Source organism: Corvus moneduloides, chromosome 5 (genome assembly GCF_009650955.1).
Source record: "Corvus moneduloides isolate bCorMon1 chromosome 5, bCorMon1.pri, whole genome shotgun sequence".
Classification (NCBI taxonomy): Eukaryota; Metazoa; Chordata; class Aves; order Passeriformes; family Corvidae; genus Corvus; species Corvus moneduloides.
The window spans coordinates 4,851,286-4,874,009 of record NC_045480.1 but is presented as its reverse complement, the minus strand read 5'-3'; the positions used below and the strand labels follow the sequence as shown (position 1 = coordinate 4,874,009).

Genomic DNA, 22,724 nt, shown 5'->3' with positions numbered 1-22,724 from the left:
GTCAGCCCAAGGAAAAAAAAGTTCAGGGATATTAATGAATATTTGTGTTTGAAAAAAAGCCTTACTAAGAAGAAGATAATCATAGAATCACAGAATGGCCTGGGTTGGAAGAGATCTTATTCCTTCCACTAGCTCACATTGCTTCAAGCCCCATCCAACCTGGCCTTGAACACCTCCAGGGATGGGGCAGCCTCAGCTTCTCTGGGCAAATGAAAAAGGACAATAATACTTTATTGATCCAGTGACCATGATCAGAGAGAACAGGTAACAGGCTCCACTTTAAATGTGACACAAGTCAGAATGAAGAGTTCTCTTATGTATCCATCAGGATGAACAACTCAACCCTTGTTTTTATGAGGTCCAAATTCCCATTTTACAGCCCACAGTGGAGCAACAACTTCTGCTGTGAGAGAAAATTCACATCCATACAAAGAAGAGTGATTCCAGGCTGTCCTGTGGATCCAGCCGTGAGCAGGTGCTCCTCTTCTGTGCTTCAGGGCATTCAGCTACTAGGACAGCAAAATTGCCCAGAGGCTTTCCTGCCATCTCCATTAAGTGTGAAGAAGGAGGTCTGACAGAAGTTCCCAGGCTGTGGAATCTGCCAGTAAGTCACTAATTGACCTGTGACAAACAAAACATCTGCAAACACCTGTAAAAAAAAAGAAAAAAAGGTAAATGTGATTCAGCTATGGTGCAGACAAAGGAATAGATGACCTGCTGAGCTCTATTCTGTTCTCTTATAATTGAAAATGAAAGTGAACCACATGTAATAAAGGGTTTGCTTTATACTTGTCTTAGTTATAAGCATGGGAATTTTTCTTATGTGAAGTGGCTATCATAGTCTATAGGGTGTTCTTTAAATAAGAAAAGAAACAAAAAAATGATCTATTTGTGTTTTTTTAATTATAGAGCTGAGTAATCAGGTATTGTTTTGGAAAGCACTGAGCATAAAAACAAATGTGAAACATACTGGGACTCCTTTCATAAAATTAATGAGAAAAAAAAAAAAAAAGACATTTATTTCGGTAGTCCAAGGATTTCTCCAAACCCAGGGACACAAAATACACATAATGTTTTTTTGTAGTGATGCATCTGACTGTTGCACAATTTGCTGTGTAAAGGTGCGCCTCTTTTATGGAGAAGGGAAGATATTAGTGAGGTTTCAAGTACTGATGCATGAATTCCTTCATTCATGTTCTTTTACCAGTCACCTACATAGCATTTAGTAGAAAACCATTGTTTTCTACATCTGGAGAAAAAAAGATTAACATCACTTGCTTCTAAAGAGACCTGAAGAAAGTGTTTACATACAATTTCTTCGTAGGAAGCAAAAGCAGCAGTCTAGTGCCATTGGAAAGACTGGCACATTCCAAGGACAGCCTCTTCTGTCTACAACATCTCACAGCAGTGAGTCTTGTAATGGCAGTTCAGAGCTGACCTACACAGAGTATTAAAAATTGATTTCAGTTGAGATAAGACTATAAAGGTGCACATAAATCGTGCTCTTGGAATTGATATAAACATTTCATTAGTTATCTGTTCTCTAAATTTGTAATGGTAGCACCCCTGGGATAGAAGGGGAGGCTGGTACCATCTGAAAATCCACATTCTGGCTGAGAGTATTTAAATAATGATTGACTATATTAATGTGAATATTATCTGGGGACGTTAAATCTCTTAGTCAGACTTCCTGTGGTTTGCATGCCAGTTGTTTTCTGAAATACAGAATTAGGGGTGTGGGTGGCATTCACTGGGAAGTCCATTTACATCAGGCAATTACTTTTTGAACAAAATCACACCTTTCATTTCACTGGGACCATGTAGAATTGCTCTTTTTCTATTGTCACAGCTGAATTATGTTCAAATTGTCCTCTGAGCAATGCAAGGAGTTATATCTTTCAAAATTTTAGATTTTGTTAGATAAACTGAGTCACATAGAAAAGTGAGTGATAAAAATTCTGTCAGCTATTGAGCCACAAAGCCCAGGAATTTCACCTTCTTCATTCATTTGCCCTGTTAATTATATAGACCTTAATTAAACAGATCTTTGGAGATGAGTTGGAGCATAGTAAACAGACAAATATAAGGATAAATCTACCACAGGGAAAGAATCATGTGCTAGCTGCTCCTTAGGGCACTTACCAGGCAATAACAAACTGTGGGGAAAAATTTTCTTGACAAAAAGAATATAAAAATGTCAGTACAACTCAGCTGCCCAGAAATATGTACTCGGGGTTAAAAAAATCAAAGAAATTGAGCCAGAAGTCGTCCGCTCTTAATTCTATCTCAATCCTTGGGACTAATGTATCTCACTAATTAAGCCCATCTGGAATCCTGGAGCCAGATGATAAGAAGTATGGAGCACAGGGGTTCTGGCCAGGTAAATTTGGGCATTGGAAGGAGCACTGGCTGTCCATTCCGTGGGCCAGCAATCTGGGAATTTGGCCTAACCTGGTCTTTATGTTCTTCTCTTTTTTTTTTTCCCCCCAACTACAACAGCCAAGCATCAAAAAAGGAATGAACTGCAACTGTCTTAAATTTTTTATAGTGATGAGGAAAAGCTACAAGGTCATGGGGAATAGCATAGAAAGAAGTGTTTTGGCATGGTTTGTTTTAGAAAATTAAAATATAACAAAACTGCATAAACCCTAGTAAGGCAGGTGCCTGTGTTAGCATTCATAGAAGGTTTCATAGAACGAGGAACAATGCAAACCATTTTAATTACAGCTGGTGCATTCTGGTGGAACATTAGTTTTACATCATGAAACCCACCATCACTTTCAAAGCTGTGAGGTTACTAAAACATTGCTTTTCTGTTCAATTGTGATTGCCAAGTATGATGTGAATTTCCCCTCCTAATGCAATTTCATGCACCTTTAGGGCAGCATCTCTGTGAAAATTGACCTATAATTTGGGTGAAATATTATTGTAATATCCATGTTGGAAATGGAGCATAAAATTATACTAATATGTACACACAGGCCACATTTGGTTATTTTCAGGGCCTTGTTTCAAAGCTATTGTTTTATCTACTAGATTATTTTCAATAGGAATCTTTTTGAATAATTTAGTAAATATCTGGAGTATTAATTTTTATCTGAGAAGATTCAAATCACTATGACTCCATTGCCTTTCTTATATCAAAGCAAGTGTCTTAAGAATCAAACCCAGGTTATAAACTCTAGAGATGCTATTTAAAGACACAGCTGGATTCCTCACTTGTAGCTGTGACATCTGCAAACACCAGAGTTTAAGTGTGTTACACTTTGCCCCTTTGAGGACCTCTTTTCTTTCATTTAGGACACTAAAACACTTTCTTAAGTATTGACCAGTGGAATTCTAGGACATACCCTCAGGGCTTTTATTTGTGGGGAGTTTTTTACTAAAAATAGAAAGTTAGAATCATAGAATGCTAGAATAGTTTAGGTTGGAAGGGAACTTAAAGATCATCTGGTTCCAATCCCCTGCCATGGGCAGGGACACCTTTCACTAGACCAGGTTGCTCAGAGCCCCATCCAGCCTGGCCTGGAACACTTCCAGGGATGGGGAATCCACAGCCTCACTGGGAAAAGAAATCTTAAATCTCTCAGCAATCAATGAATACAGGCAGGTGCTCCTGTAGGATCCCTCATCCTGTCATCTCCAAGCTGCCTGAGAAAAATATTCTCCAGCTTCTGAGCAAATTCTGAATGAGCAACTTCTATTTCTAATGTTTAGCCCACTAAAGTTGTGTGAGATGAACCAAACCAGAAGTGTCCAGATCCAGAGAAATGTGTAAATACTTCAGTCTAGCTGAATCTCATAAATTCCAGAGACTTTGGGTTTGGTTTTGAACCCATGTAACTTTCTGGGAGAAACCTCCTTGTGGTTCCTAGCATGCCCTGATTGTTGTGCCCAAACCATAAGTCTTAACACTATACAACTGCTTGTGAAAAATCCCTGATGGGGAAATAAGTTAAGTCTGAGCAATATTTGCAAATCGCAGAGATGTTATTAATTTTTGCAAGCTTGCCTAAAACTTTTATTTGCTTATATTCCTAAAAATTCAACAGAAATAGAGACCCAGTGATCTCTTGCATGGCTACAATTTCCAAAGTCTTTTTCTGCCTTCCAAGAAAGTTTCTGCATATCACAGCAGGGCTGTAATTACTACAGCACTGCAGAAATGTGCTCATGCTAAAGAAAGAGCCTAATTATCCTCCTATTTCCAGCTTGTCTTTCTTGGTGCAACACTTGTGTCAGAGCATTGCCCATAATCACACATGATCAGTTTGGGTCTATCTTTAGGTCTCTTAGCACCTGTATTGTGTAACTGAGTTGATTTGAGGGGATGTTTTACATTCCAGGTATCTGAAACAGTGCATTTTGGACCTAAAAGACTCAAGGGAGAGAATGGATGATCTCCACATTCCATCAAGCTGGACAGGAAGTAAATATTTACAGGAAAGAATTGAATTAAGAACAAATAATGTGAATTATAATAAGAAAAGAAATTTCATTAAATAGGATGTCTGCTTGACAATAAGAAAGAAAAGCTCCTCTATCAAATTGTCCCTGTGGGACTGTAGCCTAATGCTCCTCAGGGTGAAATCCTCAAGCTGTGAACATTATTGTCTGTATAAGAGGGGTATCTATGCTCTGTGTCACCAAAATATTTTAGCAATGTGTTACTCAGCACTTTTTTTCCTGTTTCAACAAGATTTAGTCTTAATTTGGACTAAATTTAGGACACTTTAAATGAAGAAACTTTTTTCTCTGTACAAAGCAGAACTGTCACTGTAAAGTTGGAGAGTGGCTCAAACACTGACCCAAAGTGATGCCCTGAGAGAGAATTAATAGCAATGCATTTTTTCTGTCATACCAGCTTCCACATCAGATTTTAGGGTTGTCTCTAAATCTCTATCAACTGGATAGTGATTAAGATAAACACAAAGCAAAACATTCTGACTGCTTTTGCACTCAGACTGATCAATTCCTTCAGACCTTCAATCTTGGAGTATAAATCAGAAGAATTATAAAAAAAGGAAGGAGCTTCTCAGCACAATTTGAAAAAGGATCTTCCTATATACTTTAGTTTTTTCACCTGCTCCATCATTTTAACTGTTTCCATCCTTCCCCGCCTCAGCATTGTTACCAAATATGCAGTGCATAGTTACACAAATAAAATATACTGAAATCAGAGGACATTTATAAATTACATTACTGAGTAAAACAGTCTTTATGGAAATCCCCTCCATTAGCAAACCTCATGCACATGGTTGACCACATTACAAGAATTTGGTGGACCTTTACGAGGGGCAGTAGAATTTAAAAGTTTATGAGTAGCGAATTGATTTTATCTCAAGTGCTTTAAATTCACCACTACTAAATGTCAGTTGCCTGTTGAATAGCAAATGGGATCCTTAACAGGAGTCAGTTAATCTTTGTGGTGAATTATTCTTTATATAATACTCAAATACTGTTAGTCTCTACGTAGACAAGGATGGTGAGGACACGTCCTCGCCTCACACAGTTCAGACTGAAAATCTGATTCTGGAAAATCACTCTCACATGAATTTATTGAATCAGTCTCACTGAACTCAGGGTTAAAATTCTTCTATACATTTAAGCACACATAAAAATTTTGTATATGTATTCAAAAGTATCACTTGAATCTATTTTTTTATTCCATCTCTATTTGATTCCACCTCTGGTTTATTCTTTCTGTTTAAAACACCCAGACAAGGTTTTGGAACACAACCAATAAATTTGTGCCTTGTAAGTCTAATGCTGCAGTCAATTTCTTTATTATTGAAAAAATGAAATGGTAAGAAGCTTCCTACAGTCAAGACAAATTACAATTATAGACATGCTTGGACTTCACCTTGAGGGGGTTTGCACTTTAAGGAATAAACAACATTTTTTGACATTCAAATAACAAAGGTGGATCCAGCACACATTCCTGAATGACTGAAAACCTGGATCCTTCCCCTTCCTTTTTCTACCCTACCCTGTATTTCTTCCTGTCAGTAAAGGCATACATTTCTAGTTTGATGGCTGAAAACCAATCCCTTTAAATCAATAGGATCCTTGACACTGAATTTAAGAGGAATAGGCTTTGGCCTTGACTCTTTCAAGACAGGAATATATCATTATTTAAAGCCATCTCTGCAGAGGAAGTGGTTCAGGTGTTCTGATGTGCCTGTGGCTGAACTGCCAGACAGCAGACATTGAACCCCAGTACTCTGGATTTTAATGCATGAGCTCTCCTGCCTGAGGTATGGAAGGCTCCTCTATTTGCTCACTGACCTTTGTAGCTGGGCCAGCCAATATTAGCAGGGGGAAAAAGGCACCAGCAGATGGGCTACAAAGGCCAGCACCAGCTTGGAGACTGTGCTTAGAGGTTTTATATTAACCAGAATTGTGCATTAAGAGGCAGAGGAGAAATGAGCACCCTAAGAACAAGCAGCCCTGCAGCCACTGCAGCTAAAGGGGAGAAAGAAGGGGAAGAAGGAATTGTTGAGGGCTGTATTCCCATTTACTCCAGCACTTGTCTGCATGTCTCTCTTCCCTGGTGGGATGGGAGCAGTGATGCTGCTTTGCTCTCCTGGATTCCCTGGTTTGTGAGATCCTTCCTCCAGCTCTTACAGGTTTGTTGGAAACTGCTGCATCAAGGAAGTAGCTGTGGTTTCAGAGGGCAGAGCATAAATGGGAGTGGCATTGGAGGAATGGATATCTCCAAAACTGCCCCTAGTCAAATCCGTGCCCAGAGAATCATGGAATCATTAAGGCTGGAAAAGAGCTCTAAGATCATTAACTAACACTGCCAGGTTCACCACTAAACCATGTTCCTAAGCACCTACATGAGTTTTGAGCCCAAACAATCTAGCTATTTCACCTAAGGCAATGTTATTTCTTTACCAGTGCTAAGGGAAATAAAATTAAATGATAAAGACATGAGGCGATTCAAGACCCTTTGGAGGCATCAAGTCCACTTTGAGAATCTTTTGTGCAAACCATCTAACAAAAACATTAGAGGCATTAGTTAGATAACGAGTACATATATGCTGTGGTGTGCGAGTTTATATATGTTCATGCACATCCACACATCCAGTTCTGGACCTTTTATTCAGACTTTCACAATCAACATATTTGAGAGAGTTATTCCCACAGAATCTCTTAAAAATAGTGCAAATTATGATACTCAATGGCCAGTTTTAATTTTTGGATGACAGCCTGCTTTCAGTAGATGTTGTTAATGTAATTAAGTGTAAGCAAAGCAGAAAGAGAGAATACTGGAGAAATTAAAAGAGTAATTTTTGTGCCATCACTGCAAAGCAAATAAAAATAGTATTTCCTTTTCATTTAGGAACAAAGAAAAGCATATCTTCCCCCACTCCTTGCAAGTCTGAAATGTACATTATTGCTCAGTCCACCTCTTGCGTTCATTTCCTTCTCTCTTTACTCCTTTGGCTTTGTGTTTTCAGCTGGGAGCCATCCTACCTAGTAGACCACTCACATATTTATAGCCTGGCAAATTGATTAATCCAGCAACCTGAAGTGTTGCCTGAGAGGCACAAAGATTGAACACTGAGGAAAGAGACCTAGAATGGGATAAAGTGCATAAACCAGTCTGCTGCTAAGGTGGTCTTGGTAAGCTAAAAAAGTGCAGTACCCCTTGTGACTGTGATGATAAAAGTGAATATAAATTCCTTAGGCAATCTTCATCTTTTTATGCATTTATTTTCTTTTTCTTTTCTAAGATGTTTATTCTTGGCAATTAAAACCCTGGAATCTTTGATTTGCTTCTGTACATCTTCTGCAGGTATCATGAAATGTTCTGCTGGTCTCTAAGATTTAATGCAAAAAAAAAACCTAAAAACAAAACAATCATGACTTGGTTCTTATTCTGGTTGCTGGCTGTAACTTCAGGAAATTCAAAGTAGAGTCTTTGAAGACATATTCACTAATTTAAATAAATTAAGAACATTGGAATTGTTAAATTTGTCATTCAGGGTTTCTGTTGGTTCCTTTGTTACCCAGACGGGATTGATCCTCCAGGAGGAAAGGTCAAGGCTAGGTGAGAGGCTTAGTCAAGGAGCTGAAATTGCAAGGGCTTTATCTGCATGTGAATAGCTTTTCTTTTCCCCCTCAGCACTAATGGTTTCCATTTCCAGCGCTCTGCCCTGCAGAGATGAGCCAGCTGTTAGTGAAGCCACTGCTTGAAATTACTGCCCCAGATATAAAGATAAACCAGCACTTGGGTCGTGTTAAAAGCCTGAACTCCAGTGGGGTCAGCAGTTGCTCTACATGTAAATCAGTTTTCTCAGAAGCAGAAATGGGGTCAGTGAAGGCTTGTGGGGGAGAGCAGAAAAGGGGACCACCACAGATGATTCATGGTGTGTTGTGATTAAAATGGGTGATCTATGCAGAACAGAGATGAGACAGATGAATAAGACGAAATATTATGAATATTAAAGAAAGAGATAAGGACATGTTTGTATATATTAGAGCAGTCAGTATCACTGATTTCTAAAGAGTGTCAAAGGCTGTAATCAAGTAGTTAAAGGTTGCTGCCTTCCTTCTTTTTTGGTGAGATATATTTGTATATTTATTTTGCAAAATCTCTTGCAAAATAATTTAGGTCTACCAGACAACACAGAGAAAATGATGACGTTTGATAATAGTGGATGCAATGAAACAATGAAATGTAACAGACACACACTTGCATAAATATATTTATACAAAACTTACTACAGTGATTCTTCAGCCATCCTCTTCACTTGGATGGATTAGAAGGAAGATTTGACAGACACTGTCCCTGTGGCTGTAGCTTTATGACAATGTGCTCACACATTTTTGGGACACGTTAGGGCTGTGTCTTGTAGGTGATAAATATGATCGAGTCTTTAGCACTAGACAAGATTTTGCTTATTTTCTGTGAAATAAGATTAGCACTGACACCAGTGAGCAGCCCAATGCAACAGCACCAATAGCAGTGAAGCTGCTTTTATTGAAATCCTGACAATTCCCATGTCCTGCAGAGAGCAGCAGTCGCTGCGAGAATAGTGTTGAACATAAATAAAGTGAAAGTACGGAATCTGCCTTATGAAAGGTTTTCCATGTTCTGCCATTTTACACACCAAAAAATATGCTTTATGTATAGAACCCCATATGTAAAGAGTCCTGGGAAGAATAACCTCACTGATCAAAAAGGTTGAACTTTTGGGCTGACAGCTAATGAGGCATTGCCCCATCCCTGGAAGTATCCAAGGCCAGGTTGGATGGGACTTGGAACAACCTGGGATAGCAGAAGGTGTCCCTGCCCACGGTTTTTTACTTAGGTTGGCCATAATAATGTTTGCCACCTATTATTGTTACCAAAAAATTGAAACAGAATGTCCTGGTGACACCTCCAAATAATTCAGTCTTTCCATCATCACAGGATGGAATTAAAAACAAAACAAACCACAAAACAAGGAACATCTTGTCCTTTGTAATTAGTGCCTTTTCCTGTTTCATTTATATATAGAAACATTTCTACATAGAGAAGTTAAAAAATAATGTAAGGGATATAAAATTGGAACTGCTGCCAGGTTTTAAAATGTAGTTATGATATGCCCTATAATTTTGAAATCCTGTTGTGAAAGAATATTTGTTGTACCATCAGTTTTGTCACTTGTACTTTGTCTTGTATATTATCACGTGATAGAAAAATAAAAATCATATAAAAGTTCAACTTTGAAAAAGTGAAAATGGAATAATGTATATTTCTCTCTCCCCTCCAACCCAAAAATTCAAAGGAAAATCAACTTTTTTTGGATAATTTCCATTTTGATGGAATTGTGGCTTCAAAAACCAAATGGTTCTGTCAACAAATTTCACACTGGCTCTATTGCTAAAGCAATCATTTGAAATTAGAAACTGCATTATGAAGGAACTCTTCAGTATGATCACACTCTAATTCTGCTTGGGTTTCTGAGTTTGTTTCTTTTCCTGCAGAGTCCCTGCCCCTTTGAAGGTATAAAGTGGCTGTTTCAGATGCCTTCTCCTTCTTCATTGCTTAAGTGCATTTTCTGCTTGGCCTTGAAGGCAGAACTATTAATTACTCACTGGAATTTTCATGTTTTTTTCAGCCGTCTTACATCTGTGTTTCTCCTGAAAAACATGAAGAAACCTTTGTGACTTCCCCAAGAAATAAGCAATGGACTGTTTTACCATCATAAATTTAAAGAACTAATAGATGCAAATATAACTGATTTGGAATGTCTAATTTAAGGAACATAGTTGTGAAGCTATTAGCACTTTGGAGAATTAAAGAATAGCACTTATTTTGTCTCAAACCATGACTTAAGAGTGTACAATTCTTCTGAAAATCAGACAGTTACCAAATCAGACACCAGAAAATGAGGCTCAGAGCACTGTGAAATTTTAGTTTGAGTATTTTGACAGCTTCACACTTTGTTTCAGGAGAGGGTTCAGCATCCAAAGAAACTCCCTGCCCAAATCACCTCCTGCTTCTCCTCATGGGAGGTGATGAGCCCTTAGGACAGGCAGGGCACAGCACAGCAGGAGCAATACCCTGCCCCTCTGACATGGTACTGGCTCACAGCATTCCAAGAATGGCCTCAATCAATTTGTGCATTTCGAGAACTCTCCTTCATGTGAAAGCACTCTAAAGTGAAACTAATCTTCATTTTATTACATCTTTTCTCCAGTGGTATTTGGCAAAGAAATCTGTGTTTAATAGCAATAGGAACAGCAATGGTCAAGCTACTCAATCTGGTAGTCCCACCTTGGTTCCTCGTTTTTGTGAATGCATGTGTGGCTTTAAAAAGAAGGTTGGAAGACTGTTGTGTCAGTGAAACGTGTCATCCTACAGCCTCCAAGGAACGGACACACTGACAGGCTATCACCTGTCACTGGTACCTTCCTAAACATCATCATTTTGAGGCAGGAATAAGACTCACAACTGCAGCTATGTCCATTAGAAATGAAGGTAACTTCAGATGTGGAGAGGCATTTAGGGTGTGAGCAAAAGTCCATGTTTCTGGACAGTATGAAAAGAAGACAAATGGGCTCTCAGTAAAATCAGGAGGAGATTGATTTTAGGACTTCTTGACTCAGCAGGTAGTGAACTTCTGAATTTTTTTCTTACTACACAGAGCTGTGAAAACAGTCTTTTTCGATTCGGGAAAGCTTTGTGAACAACAGAGGGTGAAAGAAATGGACTTGGATGTAGTTTCTAACATCACCAATCGACTGGAGAAGGACATATGAGAAGTGACCAGAGCACCTTAAAGAGTCTGTGATATTGCATAGTCCTGGACCAGATGGACTGTTGGTCTTACCAGAAACACACTTCTCATGTTCTCAGGGATAAACTGCTGTACTTATCTTCTGGCTTATCTGAGCCTCTGTGTCTGTATGGACTTTTCATGTGGACAAAGAAGGCAAAGTCTCATGACCGAGTCCAACCATCTTTCATTACAGACTTGGCTATGTTATAGCACCTCACCTCTTCTGAGGTTTTGAGAGAGCAGACAGGAAATTGCCACCACTCAGAGGACAACAATACCTTATTGTAGCAAGGAAAATTGGTTGCAGGTGAATTTGAACAGAAAAGATCCCATTTGTGGTCTCCAGGTGCATCCACACAGGTGAATTATTCCTTCTTCACATTCTGGGGCACGTGTGGCTGTGTACTTTGTGCATCTCAGCAATGACAAATTCTCTCTGTCACACAGCATTGAGGAATCCTCAGATTTTTTCCCAAGATTAGGTAATGAGATCCAGCTCTCTTGCAGTGCCCCTTTTCAGTGCACTGAGATTTGTTCACCCACTCCTGAAATAGATAGAATAATTCTTTCAGGAAGACATTTAAGGACTCAAAAGGAGCTAGTTCTTATTCTAGCCTTAGTCATCTATCCTTGCTAGTCATTATAAATGTACTTAAAATGCTGTAGAGTCTTTACAATTTTCTAGCAAATCTTTTCCTTAATGACTCAAAAATTTTCTCTCACAAGAAAAATACTTCAAATTTATCTGAATTAACCTCATTCTGTTTTGATTGGATTCATCCACTTCTCTCATTCATTTATACACTGTTGCAATTCAGCCGTTTTCTGCAGTTGCTACTCACTACATTAGTCCAAGAAGTCAGCCAAAGTACTTTTTTATTATTTTTACTAAATGACATATAAATAAAGATATGTAGTTATATATGCAGATGATCTCAGTTCTCATACTAAAGATTTATACTGAGAAGTCAAATGTATCTGTGAAGTTTCTTTTTTCCAGTGGAATTCACAGTGCATGGAAGATAGTAATAAAAATTTTGCAAAAGAAAATGGACTTCTTTCTGTCTCCAAGCAAATATTTCTATGGACAATGTTTGAAATAGGTTCTTCTTTTTTTTTTTAATTCCTCCTCCAGAAACAGTACTTCACAAAAGCATTTGTTTTTCTATTACTTTATATAGCAGTTGAGAAACAATTCATGGCAATTCCTTGCCTCGCATTTTGATATAACTCACTATTACCAGCTTTCACAAAATGAATATACAGCAGGTTCTCTGGCCAGCTCCTGTGGTTAGTAATCATCAAATCCAAGAACATTTCAGTGGTGAACATTATAACAAATCTTCAGGGCCTAATTTCTTTAACTCCATCTCTTTTTCTTTCTTTTTAGAGGTGTCCTGGGCATATTTGTTGTGTCAACTACCTGCAATCTAAATTCAATGACTGTTCCCTTAAAATAAAACCTGGTGCTAAGATTTTGTTGGAAAAAATTGAAAATGGGTTTTGATATGAGAGGATGAGAAGAATGAGAAGGAAGGTATCTTAACTTTTTCTCAGCAGATTAATTGTTCCCAGTTTTCTGAACAGCCATTGAATACCATGCAAAGAGCCCTGGGAGACTTAAATCTGACTTCCCACATGGCTGCCCTGTGCTGCTGGGATAGGTGTTGATATGAAAGAGCAGAAATCTCTTCCCAAGAGGCTCATGAGTCTGTTTTTCCCTGAGCTGATAGAAATGCCCAACGTGACCTTGTGATACTTCCTCCAGTTTTTTTCACAGATTGTCTCATTTATTGGTTCATTGCTCACTGATTCTGTTCTTTCCATGGTTAATAAAGAGCAGTCTTTTATTGGAGAGCATTCACTGCTGTAATGCTGACCTTCAGGTTCCTAAACACATTTCTAGTAAAAGAGCAACATCTCTGTCAACAAGCCAGGAACCACACCACTAACATTATCACTCAGATCAGGTAGCTCTGGAAATATCAGTGGTTTTAGAATTAGAATTTATGCCAGCATCTGGTAGCAGGAATTTCATTACAGCAAACAGGTTACTCTAAGAAAAGACAATGTAATTTTGTCTCTCCCTCCACTGAAAACTCAATGAATTGCAATGAAAATAACAGAATTGCTTTCAGTGATGTCAGGGTTCTCACCTCTGCAAATGAAATGAGCTTCAGCCTGACTCATGCAAGGGCTTATCAGCATTTTGTGGCAGTGGTGGCTTTGGAGATTGCATGAGGGAACCTGCTGAGTGCAAGTGAGGAGTGCCTGGCCTGCTTCTACCCCTGGCTTTACTCTGGAGCTGCATTTATATTTACCAAAACTTCTTCCATGCCACAGTGAAGGGGTGTGGAAAAAATGACAGGAGAAATTCTCTACTGGTTAAAAAATGAGCTACAGAATTTCTTTCCTAGGGATAAAGAAAATGTGAGATAAAATGTACATCCTCTATCTGATTTCAAGTCTGTCTAGGGCGTATTTAAAGAATTCTCTGGTTTCACTCCACTACCAACAGCCCTAATTGGCCCTGAGGAGTGATGACCTGCCTCAGCTTTGTCACAGCTCTGTCTGCACTGTGCTACCTCCTCTCTCTTCCTCCTGTACCTCATCCTGCCCACTCCTGGGCCAGGGATCTGTGAGACAGCTCTTGTGCAGCAGTATGGGCATCCTGCATGAAATTCCTCTCTGATATCTCTTCATACTCCTAGATTCGAGCGGGATCCTCATAAAAGGAGCCTGGCAAGTACAATAGGAGGGAACCTCCTCCTTCACACGCCTTTCATTTTGATTTCAGAGGAACAGAAAAGAGGAATTATAAAGACATAACAAATCTCTCTTTACTTTAGCCTTGATAAATTCACACAAAAACCTGAATGTTTTTTGATCTTCTGCTTTGTATGGAAACAGCTGGGCTTTGAAATTGCACTGTACCTTCCAGCTTGATGTTCTTTATGAATAAGCAACTGTCACCAAATCCACCACTGAAAGAAAATTACCTGAGTGGCACTTCTTAGGGCCTTGTGGAAGTGAATGCTCCTGGACAGTTTCCAGGTGTGTCCTCATGAAGGCATAACTGAGTATCTGTGGCTACAGAACACTTGAATAATCTTACTGGGAACATCAGTTACATGTTTCAAATTGTGAAATAAAATTCGGTTAAAGCAAAGAAGCCAAAAAAGTTGAAGGAGTTAACTGCACATCTCTTACTGAATATCAGCTCTTGATGCTTTTGCAATTCTCATTTACATCTCTGGTTGAGTACAGACAATGTGCCATGTGCAGGTATTGTCTTTGCAAAAAAATATAACTCCTTCAGATATTTAGCTACCCTGCATTCTCTTTTAATTCAGTGTTAGACCATATCTCAGGAAAGCTAAGGCTTGACTTAAGACTGATGCAAAAGGGGCATGGGGACTGTTAGAATAATTTTTAAATTACCACAATTTGAGTGAGTAAAGGGGAGCTACAGAAAAAGCAGCTACAAAATACACCTTTTTCTAATTGCTTTAACTTATTTTTAAAAACATATGAAATTCAAATACCTGAGTTTATGCTGTTTAATTTACATCTCAATAGAAATTGTAACTGCAACATTAGAAAGAGGTATTTAACACCACGACTGCCAGGCACTGTCATGCTACAAGTTGCAAGCTCTAATACAGACATAAGGAAACCCACAAAGCAGATGGTGCAAGATTAAGGAACTAATCCACGAGGACAAGCTCATTTTTCCCTTCCTCTTTTCCATTTCATTCTACCTCTTCACTTTGATCCTTCTGAATTCAAGGTCTAATTTTTTTTTGGTAGTAAAATCTTCAATGCTTACTTGTTAAACCTCTGGTGTATATACTGTTAAGCACATCTGTCAGGACATTATATTACAGGACAGAAGTAGACTTAGAGCTGCTATAAATCACCCTAGATCTATCAAACCAGTAAAAAGTGCTAGAGAAATTTCATGTCTGAAAATCTAGCCCTTCCATTTTAATATTTAGTTTTCATTCATCTAAAATAATGAAACAGGATATATCAATATTAAAAAAAAAATCTGTATGTGTGACCTATAGAAAATAATTGATGTAAATTATTGTGGATTAAAGTTGTCTGCACTGGATCTATCTGACACAGAAGTGAATAAATTTGAATGACTGTATAATCAACCTGCACCAGCCCAGACTCAGAAAGCAAAAGGTTCCCACCTGAGCTGGCTCAAATTGTCTGCAATACAGCAGTGTTTGCTGCTCCTGCCTCATTTAGGTGTTTAAAACTTTCTTCTCTCCCACTTCTTTCTCTTTCTCATCCAATCACCCCAAAAACACACACACCTTCCCTCCCTTCCCCTCATTTTATTTTCAAAGAATTAATGGGAAACTTTGCCCATGGGAAACTCAGTAAGAAAGCAGCCAAAGTCCTGCTTCCAAACTGGTTTAAGATCTGATCTGGGGTTCTGAGTGACTGAGCAGCTGTTTTATCTGTCTGCTGTCCAGCTGGTATTTTACATCACTGCACTGAAATCACAGCTACGTGAGTCAATTAACTTAAGCAGGTAAACTTTCCTTCCCCCTCCTTCTGCCCCCACAATCAGCTCTTTAAGGTAGGATTTTGATTTTGTTGTATTTCAGTTATCTTCATCTGACATCCAGGCTACTGTGGTGTGGTGCCTTTGTGGGAGGTCAAACAGCAGCAAAGAAGAAAATCAGAGAAGAGGGAAGAAAAGAAAAAGATAAGCTGAGGAACAGATTGCATTAATGGGTGTGGATTAATTGTTCTTGGTGTGTGAGACTTTACAGTGAGGAAATGCTTGATATAATGCAGCTTTTCATGCAGTAAGAAGCAAATGAAGGATGAAGCCAGAGACAGAAGTTGTTAATAAATACCTTTCAAATGCTACTGCCTGTGAGGCTGCTGCACCGACAAAGTGCATTGCTCCCTCACAAAAGCTTGAATGGATGTAAAGATTATCAGAGTGTTTTTTAAGAAAATATAGAAAATAATGGAATTAGGTGTAGACTACCTAATGAAGGGATAAATATAAGGGGACAGCTAAAAGGAAGGGAACGACTGTCTTTGTGACCTGAATTTTTGAGAGAACCTGTAGCAAGGTAAACACACAACAAAGATTTGCAGTATCTGGGCAATGTGAGTTCTTCTCTGGCATTTGTGAAATTTGAGTTCTTCTCCTGTATTTGAATTTTTTTTTTTTTTTTTTTTTGTCATCTAGACTATAAATGGGAATTGCCCCTTTATACATTCATATAACACCTGTCCATTTTTGGCCAGCATGATTCTGGTACCAATATTCTACTCACAACATAGGCTCAGTCCACTCAATAAGAGTAGCAAAACAAATCATTATTTCAGTTGATTTCTATATTAATTTGTAACTTATAGCATATTTGCCTGTTTTAAATCATTTTTTAAAAATATTTCCTTCAGAGTTTGGGATTTTTTTATACTGTTATGCTGATAGACTGCCTCCATGCCTGGAGTTGAATATTATACATATCTCGTTAAAGGAAAACAATATATGAACAATGTGAAGTACGTTTTGAAATGACACACCTATTTTTTCTTCATTTCTTTAACACTTTAAAATTTTGCAGTAAAAAACTTTAAAGAGAAAGTTGTCAATTTTTCCCCTACTTTAATTTTAATTTTGGGTTATTTTCAGCTCAGACACTTTCCCCACAATTGCTTTAGATCTTCCTCCTCACAACGCTCACAGTCAGCGCCAAAGTCATTGTACTGGGAGTCTGTACAGCAGAAAAATAATAATCCCACCATTTGCCCTAATTAAATATCTGCCTTTGATGCTTTTTTTTCCACTCCACTCACAGATGCGAAGGCCATCTGTACTGAGCTCTTCACGTTGGCTTTGACATAGCTGTCACAGTTTAAATGTGACAAAAAAAAAAGTATTTAGTACAAACTGTACAAACCTCTCAGGACTCTAAGTAAATCTCTGAAAAGACTGCCTTTAAATCCTTACTAATGTGGCTTCAACTCTTCTATGCTTGCAGGCTCGAGGTCAATTGGGTATCTCCTGCTTCTACCAAATACTTACCCTGACTTCTGTGTAGCAGGTAAGTCTAGAAGATGTTGGAAAAAATTCAGTGTCATGTAACAGAGGAGTAGGACCTTGGCTTGGGTGCTTTCTTCTCTGCACATGTGTTAGGGATGAGCCTTGGATGTCCAGGCAGTGGAAATACATATCACTGCCTTGTGACAGATGGGCCATTGAAAATTGCCAGAGGTGGAAGCACCAGGTCAGAGCTTATCATGTCTCTGAACTTGTTTAAAATTACAGTGATATCAAATAGAGTCATTCAGGATGGGTTTTTTTCCTCAAAGAGGGAATTTTTTCTTTAGATGTTTCGCTTCTGAACAAAATGGGAAGGAGATGGGATCCAACAACCCCAGCTGTTACCATTAAAACCAATCCCTCCTTCAAGTTGAATGCAGGGGACAGGAATGATCCCATCCTTGGTCTTTAGGTATGGAAACTTTTCTACTACGGTCAACAAATAACTACAAATCATTCTGTGGCAATGATGCTTAATGAATTGCCAAAAAAACTTTGTTAAAAGTGGTTTCAAGGAATTATAGTAAAAAAACCTGTCAAATCCATAATGCAAACCACACAGAATGTCTCCACATGGCCATTGAGCCTGATGCACTCTCAGAAGGCTCTGTGCCTTTTGAATGAGGAGATTGACAGCTGGACTGACAGTCTCACAGAGTCAGACCTGAAACCAGTCAGAATTTACCTGTGAGAATATTACAGTGAAATTCTGCAGCTTTAGTAAAACCCAGAGAGAAGGCCAAGAAGATATTAATGAGAAAAGATGTTCTGGACACAAGGGGAGGATGTTCTTGTTATGGGACATTGAGAGTGTACAAGGAAGAACTTGTGAATAATATGTAGTAATTATACTTTTGCTTGTATAGCTGATTGTTTACTGCCTGAATGGTCATTGTTTGTTAGACAGCCTTGTCATTGCTAAGCAGCCAATCTTAAATTAGGCCACAGCCATTGTGAAGAGGTATAAGAATAGCAGTAGAGGAAATAAAAAAATCTCTCTACCTTTCTCGACTATGGATTACGACTAGTGTGGCTTTTATGTCCACCTCGACAACAGCCACATTTGAAGTCAGCCTTCAGGTGAGGTGTGCCTTTGTGCTATTGAAACATCCCATTTTAAATGTACTTCAAATACAAAAATGCTTCTTTTTCCGATTAGTAAGTCTTAAAAAGAAATGGGGCAGTTGGAGATGGTTTAAAGCATAGCAGAAGGCCGAGGAAAACTTCCTTCTCCTGTCTTTGGTTACAAAGCACTAAAATGCATTTGACATTTTACCTCAGAGCCAAACCCTGCTATGTACATAAAAGGAGAAGGAAGAGCAGGAGGAGATGAAGATGAAGGAATGTAAGATTCAAAGTGCTTTGTCTCTTAGGTACCCTCTAAGGAGCTGTAAATTTTTAAAAAAATCTAAAATTTTCCTTCCTACACTTACTGAATTCAGTCCTTTTAGTTGCTTTCTTTACACCCCATGTTGAGCTGTAGATGACTCAAATAGTTTTGTGAGGGAGGTTAGGATACCCAATATGCAGCCGCATTCAGAAACCCTCTGGATTCACGTTTGAAGAAGGATCCCAGCCTTGGCTGCCTTGATTATGCTACTGCCCTACCCTTCAAATGGAAAAAGGATAATTTGCAGTGAGCCAGTGAGATTATTGTTCCACTGAAGACAAAAAAGAGTTCCATCAGTCTACACCTTCTGAAGATTTGGATCTATATCTTTGTAGCAGTAACTTTACAAACAATTTAGCTGTGGCTTTTTGTTTCCAATTTCATGCCTTGTATGTCATAATTCTTCTGAAATTGTCTGAAAATTTCTGAGAGTGTAAGGCACAGCAGAGAGCTGGAGCACTCACTGCCCAAAGACAGACACAGGGCAGAGCTAATGTGCCACAACCCCCAGCAGATGAATCACACCAGCACGTGGTTTCTGAGGCGGAGATGTCTCTGCCTGCTTCCAAACACAGTCAGGACAAATGCACACAATGGTTTCTTGTCATTGTCACCACCTGGAAAACAAAAGAGACTAGAAAAGAAGCCCCTCCTTGTCTTAGCAGTGTTGTCAATGCCATGTTAAGGTGGTGCTGAAAGCCTGGCCTTTTCCCAGGCCAACAGCAATCCTCCGTGGATGTGTCAGCGTGCTGAGAGCTGCCCAGGGAGCTCCAGCCCATGCTCCTTTGCTCTGTGCTCCCCTTTCCCTCTGGCATTTTTATGAACCACCACTTCTTTTCGGTTGCTGTCTGTCAGTTGTTGACAAGGGGACAGATGGAACCCTCCAGCTCATTTGTGATTTATAGTCCAGCAGGTAGTCCTGACCTCCTGTGCTTGTGCCCTGGATCTCCTGAAGATTTTAAGTCACTCGCTCACAGTGATGAAGGAACGAGGGCCAGGGAGCTGCCTTCAAAACCATCCCAAGGTGGCTCCTAATGCTTTATTACTTGTGTGCTCCGTGGCATGATTTTGGCCTGGGTCTGCAAGCATTCTCCCAAATATAAATTGCAGGATAGCATGGCTGGAGATATTTATTAGTATCCAGCACATATGAGGCGACACTGTTTTCAAAGGAGGGAAGACAGTTTAGCCACCGTGAGACACCACTGGATTTCAAGGATAGAGGACAGACTGTTATTTAACAGCACAGGCACAGCTTCAGACAAGCACTGCAGAGGTCAGGAAATGTGGTACTGTCATGTTTGCAGCATGGCTTCTGCATTTCTTTCATAACCTGCTTTGAGCAGCTCTGTGATTACATGCTGGGTAGATAAGATGAGGTGAAGAGTATGGCAGGGTCACTGCATCTCAAGAGGGGCCACTGGAGTAAATTTCCCCTTGTACAACAGGTTACTCTCCTTTTCTGGCAGGGAGGATCTCAGTTTCACATTCTCTGTCTCCTAATTTTTAACCTGTCCTTGGAAGTCTGCTCAGAAATGCATCATCATCCTCATGTCAATGCCATTTCCATTTCCTTTGGCAGCCTGAACCCACATTTGTTTATAAAAGCAACTTATTTCAAATATTAACTGGTTATCTGAATAGCTGTCTTCAAGGTCAACAGTTTTACATTAATAGGGGTGGTCCAAAGAGGTAGAAAACGTGAATTTTTTCAGACCAAGATAAAAAAGACATTTGAAGAGTATCACTGTAATGGTATGAAAACTTACCTGGTAAATGATTTTTTTTCCTGCAAGCACTGTTGTGAGGGGATGCAGATTAGTGGGGTACTGGGCTGGCAGTGGGGTCTTCAGTTTTAGTCTCTGTTTCTGATTTATATTGAGACACTGAACTGGACCATCACCACTTCATCCACCTCATCTACATCTTTGGGAAGGCTCTGACACTCACTAGGTGCATGTTCATTTTTCAGCACAGGGTGCTGACTTAAATGAAGCACAAATTTAATGCATAAAAAAGGAACAGTTCAAATGACACAACTGAGTCCTCAGCTGGGATGTCCTACAAGTTTCAGATGATGTAAAAAGATCTAACTGGAAAGGCAGAAAAGAATAATATAAAGAAATGAGTGTTGTGGTAGCCTGTTAACCCCCTGATTCTGTGATGTTCCCTCTGTTCCCTGCCCTAGCCCTGGCCACTCCCTCGGTTTCTCCCTATTTGCTCCTGTACCCCAACCCCGCCCTTGAGCCCCTGACAAAACCACCCCGGACCCAGAGCCCGGTGTTTCTCTTTCTGCCTCTGAGGGTGCTGGGACAAGATGTGAATAAAGCCATCTTACCACCCTCATGGGAGACCCTTCTCCACCTCCTTTGGCACCCACTGCGCTGTAACGCTGCTGGCTGCCGGAGCCAGATCGCGGGGCTGTCCCAAATGGACTCAAATGGGATGTGGCTGATCACACGGCCCTAGGAAACCCCCACTAGGAAACCCCTGCTAGGAGAGTCCAGCAGTTACAACAGAGTGTCTCCTTAATCAGGGAGGAAGATGACTTAACAGAGTGGTGGAAAAACTCTCTTGTTCCCTGTGTTTTGAGAGAAATGATACACACTTTCCATGGTGTTATTCTGAATTGCACTTCACAGGGTTGTCAAATACTTTAATAACCTAGGAAATAACTGTACAGCCTTGAGGATGCAAGATGACACCCACTACACAATGCAGCCTAGCCATCTACATGGTATAATGATGAAAGGTTACTGGTTTATTTATAAAATCAGTAATGAGCTCGAAAATGATGGTGTCATAATTGATTTAAAATTGCTCTATTAGAATGATTTATGCTCATTATATGAGCTCAAATTGGTTTGAGGGTTCATAGTCACTGTCTTTTGTCTAATTTCAAAATACATTTAAAACACCTTAAAGCAGAAAATTATTTGAGTAGGTACAGGATACAAAAGCAGGCTTGAAATAGAAGTAAATTTTGTTCTAGCAACTTAAATATATACTTCAAGAGATATGGGAGGAAAAAAGCAAAATTATATTGTTTACCTTTAATTTATAGGTCCAGATGCTGAATAAAACCAGAAAAAAGTCTTTCCTCTCTTTGTAACAAAAATAATATTTCATTGTGATGGGGAAAGGACTAATTTCTCAAGGATAGGTGACATCTTTGTCAAAGGAAGAGCACATTTAATTTCAAAATAGCACCTTAGCTGCAGCACTGGTCTGAGATGTGTCTGGATGTGGGACTTGAGTGAGATGCTCTGATGCTCCTCAGCAGCTGACCCAAAGAAGCCTTTCTCCAAAAGTCTCCTTTCTGTTTCACAGCGTGGGATTTTACCACTGCTGAACTGTTCATGAAATTAAATTATTTCTCTTATCTTTCCTGAGGCAATACCCTAAGAGGATTTCTCAAAGTAAATCCAGCCTTCATTACATCCTGTTCTTTGCTAGACAATCTGGGCATAATTCTGCTCTTGATTTCACCAGTGGAAATGAAATTACTCTGAACAGGAATGGGTTTAGTGGAGGCTGACTCTAACTGCAGGTTTTTTCTACTCCTGGAAAAGAAGCAAGACTCCAATCGCCCCAAATTTGCTTTGAGTAGGAGTCCTGCTGCAGTTGAGTGTCAGCTGGAGATTGAACTACCCAGAGAAAACACCAGGAATACCAATACCCTCTGCTGTGCTCTGTGGGGTGGTTTCCTTTAGGAAGACCAAACCCAGGTCTGCAGAAATCCATACAAAGGCAAATAGCAAGAATTTTAAACCAGTCATGCACACAATGTACTTGCAAGAGCCATGCCAATGCATCATCAGGTTACAGAACAAACCCTAATTTGTATTTTGTGCATATGAAAACCCATCTACAGCATACAATACTCAATGAGTAGGCATGGCAATGACTGTCCTTAAATGAAAGTTAGATGCAATTAAAGGGAAAGCAAAAAAGCCTGGGAGTCCATGTG

The 22,724-nt window shown here is 39.3% G+C and overlaps 1 long non-coding RNA gene across 1 annotated transcript; it reads right to left on the bottom strand.

Annotated features, from left to right (window-relative positions):
* Window positions 1–214: 214 nt before the first annotated feature.
* On the bottom strand, window positions 215–22,047 carry LOC116444302. The gene is made up of 2 exons (XR_004240269.1): window positions 21,806–22,047; window positions 215–649 (listed from the first exon to the last, which is right to left on the bottom strand). It is a non-coding gene; the product is annotated as an uncharacterized LOC116444302 (long non-coding RNA).
* Window positions 22,048–22,724: the final 677 nt, after the last annotated feature.